This window comes from Camelus ferus, chromosome 20, assembly GCF_009834535.1.
Source record: "Camelus ferus isolate YT-003-E chromosome 20, BCGSAC_Cfer_1.0, whole genome shotgun sequence".
Classification (NCBI taxonomy): Eukaryota; Metazoa; Chordata; class Mammalia; order Artiodactyla; family Camelidae; genus Camelus; species Camelus ferus.
Genome location: NC_045715.1, coordinates 4,169,001 through 4,178,514, shown reverse-complemented (window position 1 = coordinate 4,178,514; position 9,514 = coordinate 4,169,001).

Here is a 9,514-nt window from a genome sequence, read left to right as displayed (position 1 = left end):
CCACGACTCCACGGGAAGACCGCTAGTTTAACCCTAGGACCTATTTCTCCCTCTTCTTGGCTTGTAGCACTCTGAATCTTAACCAGCCCCCTGTGCTCAGCACATACACTGAACTTCCCAGTTTCCCTTGTAGCTGGGAATGGCCAGATGATTCTGTATGGGTAAAACAATGGCATTCTTTTACATAATTGCTGTGCAAATACTCAGATCAGGAAATCAACCTTCACACAATTCTCTCATCTGTCCTGCAGACCACATTCCGATTCTGCCCCTTGTCCTGTTGGTAGGCAAACTCCTGAATCACATATTGCATGTAACTGTCTGTCTTTTCAGTCTCCTTTAATCTGGGATGGTTGTTCCTTAGTCTTTGCTTGATTTTTATGACCTTGACATTTTTGACGCACGGGCCAGATATTCTGTAGAATGTCCTTCAGTTTGAGTTCGTTTCATGTTTTGTTCCAATGAGATTCGGGCTGTGCGTTTGGGGCAGCAATACGTCAAAGGTGCATCGGGTCAGGGGGCGTGGATGCTGATTTGTTCCGCTACTGGACTCACTTCGATCCCTTGATTACGGGGGCTTTCTCCATCATAAAGCTCTTGTTTTTCTACTTTTATTTTACAGACGCTGCCCTTGGGGGCTTGCCTATGCAGCTGTTCCTTGTTTAATGACCAACAGGTAATGGCAACAAAAAGCAAGGATAATTTGCTTTGCGAAGCTCACAGGATGATGTTAGATCATTTTGATCCGCTGGTTGAGCAATCACTGAAATCCTTAAATCGCTTGAAGTCCTTGACCGCTCTATCAAATGGTCCTTTTTAATGCTGTGCTGGCAGTAATAAACCAAGCAAGGAGCCAACAGACTCTCACTGAACAACTCTTTATTAAAAAAAAAAAAAACTGCTCTGAGCTAGCCGTATACTGCCTGAATGCAACACAATGCGTAGGAATAGAAGAGAAGCTCTGGTAAGTCAAAGGGTCGGAATGGCTAATGCACTGTGTTCACTTCCTCAGCTTATAGGGTCTTTTAACCACCAGTGAGGTACCGGATGGGGGAGTTTGCCTGGAGGACAAGAGGGTGCAGAGATGCTTAAGGATTAATACTATGTCCAGTAATAAATTACTGCTTTTAAAATTCTGTCCCGGTCCCCTCTGAAGCTTTTAAGACCCAAGCCTCATGAGGGTGAAAGGGCCCATAGGAATGCAGCCCTAGAGTTCTAGAAAATGGGTGGCTGCTGTGATTAAGATGAGCAGAGCCCATGCAGAAAGCAGTGCCCAGAAGGTATTTTTGTTTTTACAGTCTTCATCTAAGCCAGGGTAGAGATGGAAGCAAGTGAGAAATACTACTGTTCCATTTATAATCCAGCAGGTTTGACTCCTGTGGTGGAGCAGGGGTAGATCTGGCAAGTGTGTCGAGCAGAGCTCCCCCAGCACAGCACCGCACAGAACGTTTCTGCAGCAACGCTTGGCCGAGCCAGTCACTTGAAGATGAGACATTAAAAGTCCAGTAAATATGAAACTCACCAGTTTCATAAACCTAAGTGATGCAAACGCAAAGAACACATTGTCGGAAACACAGAGTTGTGTCTTCCCAGCATGGCAATAAGCAGGTAAGAACAGTGATTGTTCAAGTGCACTTTGTGTTAGAAGGAGGTAAATTTTGAGCCACTTTGAGAATGTACTTATCTCCCACCATCAAAAATGTACTTCTCTGGAATAATCTTGCAAAATCAACGTAATCTCTTGGTCAGTAGTTTTGAAAAGATATACTAAGTTGCCCAGGGTGTACTTCATTACTTTACTGTCTTTTCAACATCAGGACCATTTTAAAAATTATTATATTCATTTCTTATAATTACTGGACACGAGATGCAGCCTAAGGATTAACGAGACAGATACGGTCATCCACTGCTTCAATGTGATTTTATATTTTCTATTTGTGGAAGTTCTATGAAAAGTCAACAGCAGAAATCAAATAGTGCTTATTATTGGAGCTAAATGTGTTTGCAGCATGCTTCCTTCATGTGGGCACTCTTGGTTTATGTAATGATAAATCATAAATGTGGCGCCAGATGTTACTTGGTCCTGAATTCTGGGAAGCGTGTCAGAAGACGTCAGGGGTGACCATGGAGAGGCGTTCAGAGTGATCTAGCGAAGCCCTTGGTAACTAAGAGTCACAGTGAAAAAGGAAGATGCTTTCAACTATTTAGTACTTGATTTATATATAAGTCAACTGATGTTCAACCCAACGCGCTTATTTGGAAAGGTCTCTGTTAAGAGATAAGACCCTCCAAGTGAATGTAAAAATCCTTAATTGATAATTATCTAAACTTACATCTACACAAATAGCAGGTGGCTTTCAATTCCATTAACATTTGTTCCATATTGTCCCCCTTCCCTCTTAACAAGTATGGTTGCATGTAGGACAAGCTAATTTCCCTCTTTGTTGGCAAAGTGCAGATGAGTCACAAGTCTCCTAATTTCTGAAGCAGAAGCAAACTCAAGGTCAAAGGCTCAGAACAGAAGTGGTATCATGTCCATCATCACTGAAGAATTGAAAGAGGTTTCTTTCAGTTTGTGAAAACAAACAAAAAAAATTTGTGCAGAACTCCAGCGTCTCATGACAGAAAGAGCTAAATTCCAAATTGACCTTTAATATCCCCTGAGCTTTATTTTAAGTTCTCTGTCCTCTTCGTTTTCGCGATCTCCAAATGAAACTCAACTCTCCCACCTTCCTTTAATGACTCGCGTGAAATAAGACATACGTCTGCTTTTTCCCTCCCATTAGGGGTGGACGTTCTGCTGCAAGTTTCCTGCATCCCATGCTCAGTACTCCCTGAATTTGTGATTTGGGTGGAAAAGTCACGGGCGCAGTCTGAAGCCATGGCATAGAATTTTGTGATTGCACCTCACCATTTTGTTCACTAATTTGTCTTAATTTTCATAAAAATGTTGTTAAATATATATGCCTTCATAAACCCATGAGTGGACGGAGAACGCTACGCCAACCACAGAGCAGACTGGTCTCCCTGCGCTGGGCGCGCAGATCAGGAAGGTGTCATCTAAGCGGTTGCCCTCAAGCCTGGGGGTCTCATAGGAAAGATCCTGAAGGAGAAAGCAATGGTGTCCCCAACAGGGGTTGTGGGACAGTGACAGCAAAACCGCCCAGGGCTCCTCAAGGAAGGAACAGCCACGTATAACTTTCTAAAGCTTGGATCTTGAAAAGCTTTTAGAGATGATCATTCAAATGCCTCAGTCTAGAGAAAAGAAATGCAAGACAACAAGATGATTAGGTGAACTCCCCGGAGTCGCCCAGCCTCAGGTGGCCACTCAGTGGCTTTAAGTTAAGCGTTATTATTGCAAATCGGTTGTGCTTTCAACACCAGCCTTTTTTTTTTTTTTTAATCTGAACTAATAAACCCAAAGCAAAGCACATAATTGTTGTTTTTCTATTGCTTAGGGGTTCCAGCAGCTGGCAGGTAACGTAGCTCGCAGTGAGGAGAGAGGTAAGTGCAGTGTGTGTGGTATCATTGTCCACAACAGCCTCTGGTTTTCTCTGAAGGTGTGGATTACCTTTCAACACTCCCGTCTTGTGTCGTTATTTTGTCCCTTACCAATAAAATTTTAAAAGGGCATCCCATGTTCTGAAAAAGAACTACAGTTCTGGGGCAGCAGGACGGTATTAATTGGTGATGACTGCTATTTTCGATCACAGCCCTCTGTGTCTTAGTGAGCCCAATTTTACTGTGGCTGCACTCTTAGGGTTCATTGTCTAGTTGTGCAGAATCTTTACATGATTAGAAAGAAGTTTCTTACTGGGTTTTTTTGCTTACTGGATTATTTCATCATATTGGGAGGGGATCTCAGGATAGCTATTATTCTAGTGATCAACTTTACATATTGAAAGCTTTATACTTAATTTTTCTAAAAATAGCCACATACAGGTTAGTGATCTTTCTTTTTTTCCCCCCTTGTCTCTGACACAGTTTCATGGGAGGAAGAAATTCGTGAGGGGAGCCTCCCTGTATTGTTTAAGGCCAGCAACCAAACCTTGAAAGAAGTCTTTAATGTCAAATCCTGAACGTAAAAAAGTCAGTCACTGGTCCAGCAGACCAAGCGTTTCCCGCTGGCTTGTAACCCCTCGGCCTCTTCGATTCTGTGACACGTTTAAGAGGGATTTTAGTGTCACTGCATAAAGACGTATGTAAAACTGGTGATCCCTTTTGGACGTACAGTCTCATCAACACTCTTTCTCAAATCTCACTAAGAAATTCTTGTTTTCATAGAAAAATTAACTCTGATGTTTTAATAAAGCGTCTAGCTTGTTTCAACCACAGAAGCTAAAAATCCCTTTCTTCCCCTCTCGGTTTTTTCCAGTGAGTACTGTGCCATCTCTAAATATTTGATGAAGGCAAAGGATTAGCCTTCCACACTTCAGCGACTCGTGGATTTATTCCCAGCTGGGAGCACGTCTGTCCCAGGAATATCCAAATCGGTGACCTTTTGGATGTCTGCTTGCTTCTCCATCTGTCCCTCAGTGTAGATGTGAGGCAGCAGACTGAGGCTCCTGAGCCGTGCTCTCCTCCTTTTCAATCAGTATGTTGATTCCTGTACACTGAGCTGCTTTGGCAGTTTCTCGTTCATGCTGTCTCCCTTCGCTTGAGTGAAGACAGATCACAAGTGAAAAGTACACATAAGGGTAAGGCTAAGATCTGTGATTCACTCCCCTTTGAAGTCTGTGGTTTCTCATAGTATCTTCCCATGTTCTAGTCCCTTTTATATCCCAAAGGAAATCATCTATTTTTTTCTAGCTAGGTAATGTTAATTGGGGTACAATGCTGTGACTGGGAAAAAAAGAATGATGTTATAGGAAAATGTGCTTTAATTTTCTGAATGGTCAATTTTGTCACATGAGGACTGGGACCAGTGTCGCCTAACAGCAGTCTATGCAGTAATGTTGTTCACTTGCCAACAATTAAATGAGATTGAAGGGAACAGATGTATTGCGAGTAATTTCCAAGATCATATCACCTATTTAAATTAAAGGGGCCTTGAACCAAGTAGGTCATTTTACTTGAGGCTTTATTATAAATCCTGATTTTATGGGATTATTTTGAGCCTTGTATTTCTGAATGGGTAGATGGGAGGACTGACTATCAGCCTGTCAGTCTGTATCATGTACATATATCCTCCCTGAACTTAACCCTGATTTTGGTATATAACACACCAGACATCAATTTTATTTTGTTTCATTTTTAAAAAATCTAAATTTGACATCTTTATTCAGGTTACTTCTTGCCATATGCTTCAAAGACTGATGGCTTATCACCATGTAGACCTTAAACTTATGCAATGTTCTGTGTCAATTATAATCTCAGTAGAGCTGAAAAGGAAAAAAAAAAAAAAAACAACTGATTGCGTACTGTTTGGATTTGAGACCTGAGTTCTGCAGTTAGGTATCTCTTGGTCCCGACCCTGGCTGTGCACATCTTTCTTTCGTCTGTCTGGTACTTAGATTGGGTTTCTGACCTGAGTCACATATCTGAGACCAAGCTCGACGATAAGCTTCCCAGACTGTGACTCCTGACCCTAGGGAGGCAATTCAGGCTCTAAAGGTCATCGTACAAACAGAAGTTGTGCTGATCCGCTTTCTTCCCCTTGATTACAAACTTCGTAAAGGCTGTGATCACGTCTTCCCCCAAGAATGGAACCTACCAGAACCCAAGGCAAACGGTGATCAAAATTTACCAGGGGCACAGACTGATGGCTTAGACACGGGACCAGCCCACAGAAGTGTTTTATTTGGCCAGAAGCACATTTTAGAAAAACCTGAGTGCCTCCAGGCAGAGCAAGAAATCTCAGGCTTTGAGTATGAGTTTCTGTCACTCAGAAGTCTTAAGTCACACCACGCTTACATTGCCTGCTTGTCCTTGAAGGTACCTGAGATTGAGATTGTGAAGCCTGGCTGTTACCATCCAAGTTTTTTATGTTAAGCCTGTTCTGGTCTTTCTGGTCGTTGTCATGGCGTGTGTGTGTGTGTGTGTGTGTGTGTGTGTGTGTGTGTGTGTGTTTTAAAGAGGACTCGTTCTTCCATCATTTCTAACCTGAGGCTTTCCTGGTGCACTGCTTACGTATCTAATATGACATTACTTTATTCTTGGTGATAACACACAGGCAAGTGTCTGTATCGTCCTGTGGGCACAAGCAGCTGTAACACACTGAAGCCTGCGACTGTGATGAGTTCCTGTTTGTGACTCCAGCGAATGTGTTCCCAGGTTGATTCAGAACAACAAAGGTGAGAGTTAGAACAACATAGCATAAACGCCCCTCCCATCCGTCTAAGAACAATGCAAATTTACTCCTTGCTCTTTGATTACTTGGATGTATATATTTACTAGGATTAGATTTGGTTGCAAGTGATTAAAAAAAAAATAAGTGTCTTAAACTGGACACCTGTTCATTTTACTCTTACCTAAGTGTTCGACTAGGTGGTCCGGGGCTGGAGTAGAAGCCACCAGAGCTCAAGCTCTTTCCAATTTGCTGCTTCATCCCATCCTTAAGGCTTCCACCTTTTGATCCATGAGGCTGCTTCAGCTCCAGCCAACATGTTCACATTCCACCCAGCAAGAAGGAAGCTAGAGTAAGAAAGGACACACCCCATCTTTAAGGACTCACACCAGAAATTTCACACACATCTCCACGTATCTCCCGTGGCCCAGGGTTCAGTCCCTTGGCCCCAGTAAGCTATGAGAGAAGTTAGGGAATAGGATTCTTCGGCTAAAAATCCAATTACTGTGAAAGGAAGGGAAACCAGCTATTGAGGGATAGTTAGGGACCTCTCTTTCTCAGTACATGTAAGAGAATAATTATTTCTGTAACTTAACTTGTCATCTCTTGTGCAACAAACACACAAATATTTGAGTTTTTCCCTAGAAAAAAGCTCAAACATACTCAACATGTCTAAAGTCAAAGCTGAAAAAGTTCTAGATTCCAGATGTATTATTTATTTTGATAATATAGATGTTTATAGTAAATAATCAATGAATTTCTTGGATGGATTTTCTATCGCTTGGATAAGCTATGGATTTTCTGAATGCTGAAGTGTTTTATGTTGAGTGCCTATGGCTGTTTTTGTTCACTGTATTAATCTAACACAAGACGGAGTTACCTGTTGAATTTTCCCATGAAAATGGGTTTAAGTGCCGCAAACAAGCAATTCAGAGGGAAAGAAAGGACGGGCCACCGTGAGCTTCACTTAGAGAACTGACGCGCTGGGAGCCCACTGCGCATCCTGGGGTCCCACCCAGAGGAGTTTTCCAGATGAAAGGAAATGGGATAAATAAACAGGTGGAGCCACCTGCAGAGGTTGGGAGGCGGCTAATATGTCACGTACCGTCATCAAACAGCTAGTCAAGGAGCCTGGAGGAAGGACATCTCTACTGGAAGGTATAAATTGGTCAGAGCAGCTGCCGACGGGTGGTGAGAGCAGTGGGTAACCCCGCAAAGCCTCAGTGTGGCGTCGAGGGAGCGCTGCTGTGGTTGCCAGGAAGAGAGGTGGCCTCGCCCGGTTGCTTGGGGCCTGCAGGCCTGTAGGATGTTGGCTTGGGCAACAGATGACCCCTCCTGCAGGGTTCCCATTTCTGCCATCAGTAGGGGCACTGCGATCTGTGGACTCCCCTGCATCTGGAGATTCGGAGCTTCTGCAGAAAGCAGTGAACAGTCCTTTCACGTGAGGTCACGGGGAGAACCGCGACCTTTCGTCCTGGATGCCGGCCAAGCAGCCCAGGCATCTCTGCAGTGGGACGAGCCGTTGCCTCCTCCCTGTGAGGAGCACGGCAGCCCAAGGACTGGGCTTTACTCAGGGGCAATCAAACTGCGGGATCATAGAGGAGCAGGACACAAAAGGGGCCCCCGGGGCACTCAGGAAAAAAGGCAGGGGCCACTCAACAGCCACCATGTAAGTGAACTGAAGATACAAGCCCTTATTCTCAAACTATGAACAGAAAAAACAAGTGAAGGGACGGGGGCCATCAGGACAATCCCCCAAACCCTACAGCTTCCAGAACAGAAGGGAGAGACTGAACACGCAGACAGACGATGGCCGGACCGGACACAGAAACGGAGCCCCGACCCCCAGCCGGCAGCGGCCAGCCCCGGAAACCGCCCCCTTATCTCCGGTGACCAGCCCCGGAAGCCGGCCTTGCAGGAAGCCTGATTCCCATCTCCAGGAGCAACCCAGGAAGCCAGACGGCGGCTGCCGCAACATCAGCCCCCAATGGCCAGGACTTAGTAAAGGCAGCTTCTCTAGATCCCGTCCCCACTTCCAAATTAGGAGCAAACAGAGACACGCAAGCGTCCCGAACAGATCACCTGGAATGCCGCCGCCTGCGGCTTCCCCTGCCAGCAGCCTCCGGTGGGCCAGACCCGAAGCCCCCCTTTCCTCCACCTCGGAGCTTTCTCACGCCTCCGCCTGCCTTGGCGTCTCCGCCAGGCCCCCGGTGACGGTGGCTGACGCCCCGGCCGTGCAGCAAGCTCGGAGGGAAGGGCCTCGTCCTGTTCTCACCTGGTTGGTCTCCGTTTGTTTCCGCAGAAGCTGCGCACCCTGCGGAACTAACCCCGTCAGCTCTCAGTGCCAGCTCCCTGTTACATAACCGCCTGAATTATCATTAAATACCACTTCTAGTCTCCCCTCCTGGAAAGCCTGCCTCTGTGTTCTCCCCTGATCCACCTCGTGCCCTTTCTTCAGAACCCTGCCTCCTCCGAGTCCTCACCGCAGACTGGTGGCAAGCACTCTGATAGCTTCGGTCCACATTTTTCTCATTGCCTCCTGAAGGCCCGGGGCACTCCCCTCTGCTAGAGCGTGCCTGGGGACCTGCATTATTGGGTTCCGTGTTATTGGCTGTCTTGTTCTCTAATTCGGACGTGTTTGAGTGTCTTCCCACAGAACCCGGCATATTCATTAAAGGGCTCTCGTGGCAGCGCTCCTCAGAGTGGGTCCGCAGACAGCGGCACAGCCCTGGGAACTTGTGAGACACGCAGGCTAACGGGACCCTGCCCGCGTCTCTGATCAGAGGCTCTCCAGGTGACGGTCGCCCACACGCACCTGGAGAGGCTCAGCCCTGCAGCGTCTGGCGTTGCTCTTGGGTCACAGGAAGCGTGCAGCGCGCACTTGCAGAATTGAATCGATCGCTTCCTTCTGAATGAACCAAAGCTTCAAACAGCAGCACCGCCTTTCGTCTTCAAGGGCAGAACAAAGGCAACTGAAGACTACATCCTTGCCCAGAGAACACGGGGTAAGACACACAATCGAGGGCAGATCCTCCCCCACGTCCTGCCTTCACGCACTTGACAGACTGTGAGACCCTGGGGCTCTTATGGTCTGTGATGAGTGAGTGAAACACTAGCAGACGTGGACGTGACAGTAGGGCCGAGGCTGCTGGCAGGAGAGAGGGGGCTCGTGACCGTGGAGAGGGCGTCCTCCCCAGAGGCTGGGTCAAAAGCCACACACTGGAGGGA